We start from the raw sequence: 5,692 nt of genomic DNA on the forward strand, positions 1-5,692 counted from the left end.
ACTGCCACAGTGGATCCCTCCAACTACTCTGTGACACATTAGGTCCTTTGCACTATTAACTGTCACACTGCTCTTGTGACAGCACTGGTCCCTCCCCCTGCTCACTCATTCATTTGGTCCCTCTCAGTATGCCTGTTACAGGTGAGTCCCTCCCAGTGCCCACTGATACATTAGTTCCTTCCCACTATTCACTTTCGAGGGTGGGTCCTTCCTACTAATCACTGTCACAGGAGCATCACTTCCACTGCTCGCTGACACATTGGGACCCTCCCACTATTCCCTGTCAAAGGAGGAGGCGTCAAAATGCATCATCCCTCCCACTACTCACTCACACTTTGGGTCTCTCCCACTATGCCTGTCACAAGTGGGTCCCTCCCACTGCTCACTGGCACTTTTGGTCCTTCCCACTATTCACTGTCACATTGGGGCCCTCCCATTCCTCACTATCACAGGCAGGTCCCTCCCATTACTCACAGGTCCGTCCCACTGCAGCATAATCTTTTAAAAAAAATAAACCTATAGGTTAAATTTCTAACCACCACCCCCCAATTCTCCTTTGTCATAAGAATTATTTTGAGCTGATGGCAATTGAAAAAAAGCTGGTACAAAGCCAATTCTCTGCCTTTCCCCTACTATCTCCCCAAATGCAGAATATAAATTTTCCTTGTGATGTTATCTCCCTCTCTTATACCAGGAAGAGCAGAACAGCCGTTATCACCATGGACAAATAAGGTACTAAGAAAAATCTATAGAAATAAATCTTAGGATATAACCCATATCTACCATTTACTTTCTCGTACATATCTACTTTCCCATAATTTACTGCTCCTAGAAGCCCAAAGCTCCTTTCCTGTGTCTAGTCACTTCACAATTCACCTTTGTTAAAGTAGTATATGAGCCCCTGTGTCTTACCAGTTCTTTGGGTTTTTTTTTACTTCTTATACACATAAAATAAAATGCGTATATCTTTTCTCCTGTTACTCTGACTTTTGTCATTTTAACTCACCGTTGGCAACTACAGAACACAAAAGGGCAGAGGAAAAGATTTCCTCCCCTGTAATTCAATGAAAGATTATCAGAAACCCAAAGGCTATCTTTTTGTTATGCTGTAGCCCCTATCAACTACCATTACTAAAGTTAGTCACTGGGAGATTATAAATGTTAGGAGTGCTTTACTTCCTTGCCATTTGGAAAGGGTAAGGCATTATAAAAATTAAAAAGTATTTCAGTACTTTACAGGTGCCAGACTCTCCAGGTGGTTTTGGTGTTTTACATTACTTAAACTCCTATGAAGTAGTTTTATTGGTCCTGTTTCACAGTTCAGGAAACTGAGGCACAAAAGGGCAAGTAATTCACCCAAAACCCATGATTAAGGACTGATTTGAACCTAGGATACCTAACTACAGTAAATACGTATGTAACCCACTCCACTCAACTACATATGCGGCAGCACTACAATAATGTTATTGAGGCAGAAATTATGTCTTAATAGAGAGTCAGGGCTGGCATTCTTCCTTTCTCTCTTTGAGGTGCCACACCATCTCCTTGTTCTTCTCTCTTCTCGCTCTCTCCCACATCTTTCCCTCTCTGCTCTGTTCTCTCTCACTTTCTCATTTTTCCTCCTACTGCCTTCCTTTTCTCTAATATAAAATAAACCTATATTTTTATACCCTAAAAAAGAAACAAAGAGTCAGAAAAGATGTTACTTCATGGGGTCATAAGTAAGTCATAGTCATAAGGGTAGGTACTAAGAGAGATCTCAACCCTTTGCATTTCAGTAAACAATGTGGGCCAGTTGATAGGAAGAAGACAAAAGGCAAACCTCGTATGAACTCATGTCACTCTCTAAACCTAGTAAAAACAACAACAATTCTTTTATATCATACCATTTTTGAGCAATGGTTGAATATAAGGAAAAAATAGCAGTGAATTCACATTCACAATGTTTCATAGGCAGCCCTGAGAAGAAGGATTTAAATGGCAAAATAAGTGGCAACCAAGATAGAGAGAGAAGCTGGATTAAAGCCCTAATAAGTGAAGAAAATTAGGTTAAAATGTCCAGGATGAATAATTAGCCTGTAGAAATTTTCTTAGAAATGGAATGGTGGTACACATACCAATGAAAAGGAAGGCCAGAAAATTGTCCAAATAGAATAGGCCTTTACAGAGGGACTTTCAGCTTTAAAGACAAGAAAATCAGAATTTTCAGCAGAACAGACTCACATTAATTAATTTCAGTTTACTATTTTATAGTAATTTGACATCAAGAAATAAAACTTCCAACTAGGACTGGACTGTCTTTTTACCCTATCTTTTCCCTTCTCATACGCATGCTACATGCTGAGACAAGTAAATGTTATTATACAAATTTTAATTGGTGAACAAAATATTTTATCTTTGGGCTAGGGTATTCTGAATACTGCTTGTTTGGGATAATCTGTGTTTGTTTCAGTGGGATTTTGTTTCCATTTTCCTGGCCAGCCAATTCTTCAATTTTTTTCGTTGGATCTTCTACATTCAAGCTTTTGTCAAGGCTTCCCAATCTAGGAGTCATTTTCTTTCTTTTAGTTGCCTGAACAACTTTCTACTCTCATTGACTTGGTGTGAGTTGTAAAGTTTCACTCTCAGAAGGCATTTATGTTTCCCTTATTTCCATATTTTCTTTGGTTAAGAATCATCTCACTATAACTCTAGCCATGTATGAAATTCTCATGCCACTTGCTGTCTATTTCAATTTGCTCTAGCAATAGCCTTTCTTTCTTCTTTTAGTTCCTTAAACATAAGCTGTCTCTCACCTCAGAGCTTTCACACATGTTGTTGTCTTCTCCTGGAAAACTCTTCTTTCTATTCATCAAGAAAGGAATTTCTGCCCATTGGTCGGGATATATCTTAAGAATAATTTCTTTGGGGACCAGTTCCTGGACTATATTAAGGTCCCTTTATTATTTTCTCTCACAGCACACTGGTTTTATTCCATTTATCAAGACGTATAATTATATATGTATTTATGCAAGCGAGTGTTTTTTGTTTCTCTTTCCCTACATAAGAATCGTAAATTCTCTGAAAATAAGGGAAGAGACCCCTTCCTTCGTTTTCTTTCAGAATTTCTTTCTTTGTCCTTTTCAAATATAAGTAAGTCTTGTAATGAATAAGTAACCCTCTTGCCAGTCTCATAACTCAAGAATATTTCTTCAAGGACCCAGTAGACAGTGATCTCTTTGAAATGAAATCATCAAAGACAATAACACCCTATCTCCCATTTTCCTCAGAGGATATAGGCCTAACTTCAGCTGGCACCTGACTCTAACAGGCAAAATCTACCTTTAATCATAAAGATAGGAGGATACCAGCAATTTTATCTAAGAATATGAATGTAATGTGTTATGTCCACTTAGTTGTATACAAGAGTGAGATTCCTTTCTGTGTATGCAATCTCTTTAGCAGATCGCCTGTGATGTGCATCACATTCTGACTTATTGCCTGTTCGAGAATCAACTTGCTTTCTTCCTTTGCTACCTTTGTGGAGAGGCTTTCTGGGTTTGGAGAAGATTTTGTTTTTAATTATATTTTTCCAAATGATGGTAAACTCCATGAGCATGCTGCCCAGATCTGCTTTGTTTACCATTATTGTATTCTCAGGTCATACATAGTGAACCACTCAGAGTAGAAGTCAAATAATTGTTTAAGGAAAGAATAAGGGAAGAATCTAGCTGAAGTTTCTATTTTCCTACTCACTTTTCTCACAGAGCCATTATGAAGACCAAATAGAATCAGAGCGTCCTATGTGGAAGCTTTAGTCCTATGACTATTTTGTAATATGATCAAGGCCATGTTGCTTACACTCTAAACTTTAGTTTCCTCATCTATGGAACAGACATAATAATAGCACTTATTTTAGAAGACTAATGTGAAGATAAATTGATAGAATGCATTTAAACTAAGCAATATGGTGCCTGCACACAAGGAGTAATAAACTCAGTTGCCAGAAGTTCATTATAATGATTTGTCTCAAATAAATAAATATTTTTGTTTAAGAGTCAAGAACCACAGTAATAACAACAGCTGTTGATTGGAAGAGGTATGAGAAATTACCTGTGGCAACTTGGCAGGAAGTTTCCTCATTCTCCCACTCCATTACTAGGCTGATTTAGGCTTTTCTATTAAGCTCCCACGGCACTGAAGTTCCCATCCCAACTTATACCCCTACCTATCTTCAGTAAGCTATAAGCCATATCTCACTCAGCTAGGAGTTCATAAGTGTGAGGCATGACATTTAAAGATTCTGGCCTTTTTCATCTTCTCTCTTGATGAGTAAGTAGCTTCCCTTGTGGATAATTCTCTATCTTCTTGTCTCAACTTGGGTAGGAGAGACCTCTTCTCCTTATGCTTTCAAATGGGCCAGCCCTATTGGGTTATTTGTAGATTTATAGTCTTTTACAAATCCGTTAGCAGGCCTAGAATAAATCATTCTATGTTTTCACCCTCCATCCTGTAGGGAAGGGCAAATCTTTCCTTCTACCCTCTTAGTTTCAATGGCTGGCACCCCTGGATCAAAAGACATATTAATGAAAGAGTTAAACTGTGAATGTACACAAAGGAAAAAAATGTGGTTCATGGAGGTAGCCAGATGAATGAACCCTGTGCACCATCTTAGACTAAACAAAAGTTTTAAACTTGTGAACAGGACAGCCAAGTTCTGGGAAGATGAGGGAGGCAATGTATGCTCTCTTCCTGGTAAGCGACATCTTTATACATGGGAATTTCCTTTATGAATATACGTTTCTATTATAAAAGAGAAAATTGGTGTTTTAGTTTTAGCTACTTAGGGAAAGTAAACAGCTTTTCCTTCATCTCTGGTTCTCAACTGCCTTTAATTCAAAATTATCCTCATACTAAAGTAACATATTCTGGTACCCTTAACTCCCCATATCCCACATCCTCAAACCCCACTCTAAACATCCTTAAGGGCACACAACATGGTCGGTACAAAATCCATCAATTGTCATGATTTTAAGTATTTTAGAAAAGACTGCTACAGAGTGGTTAGAGTGAGGAGCATGTGTGTGCGCATGTGTGTGTGTGTAGGGTGAGAAAGAATAGGAGAGAATTATTCACAAAAGATCACTGAGCCAGGATTAAGAAAACTTGCTTTCCCTACTAGAACTACCAGTGTGTTTTCATGTGAACTCAGGCTAATTATTTAATTTCATAGTTTATCTATTTCTCATTATTAAAATTCAACCTGACCATGACTTTCTGCAAACTAGTTGGATGAACCTGACACAACACAAGGCACAAAATAAATGACTCATTCATGTCTGTATTTTAACAGATTGATTTGTGAGGAGGTTGCATATGGAAATTACGAGGGTATTTTAAATCCCTAAAATAAAATTTTCCATTGAATTTAATGTAATGTACTATACCTCACCATAGTATCCCATATTTTCAGCAGTTTAGCAATGAAACTTTCAGGAATAGAAGACATTTTTCCCTCCAACATTTTGGTATCTTAGTCTACTATGGAAGTACTATACTTAGGAATCGGCTTATGAAACCTGTGCAAAGAAAATGAGGTGCTGAGATGATTTTATGTTCTCCTGTAGAAACATATCTCACAGTCAGATAAAGTAATAACAGCAATTTCCTTGTGTGACTCATAAGCTGATTCTGGAGGTAGTTGCCAGAAAGA

The sequence above is a fragment of the Otolemur garnettii genome, unplaced genomic scaffold (genome assembly GCF_000181295.1).
Source record: "Otolemur garnettii isolate 467f Iridium unplaced genomic scaffold, OtoGar3 scaffold00230, whole genome shotgun sequence".
Lineage (NCBI taxonomy): Eukaryota > Metazoa > Chordata > Mammalia > Primates > Galagidae > Otolemur > Otolemur garnettii.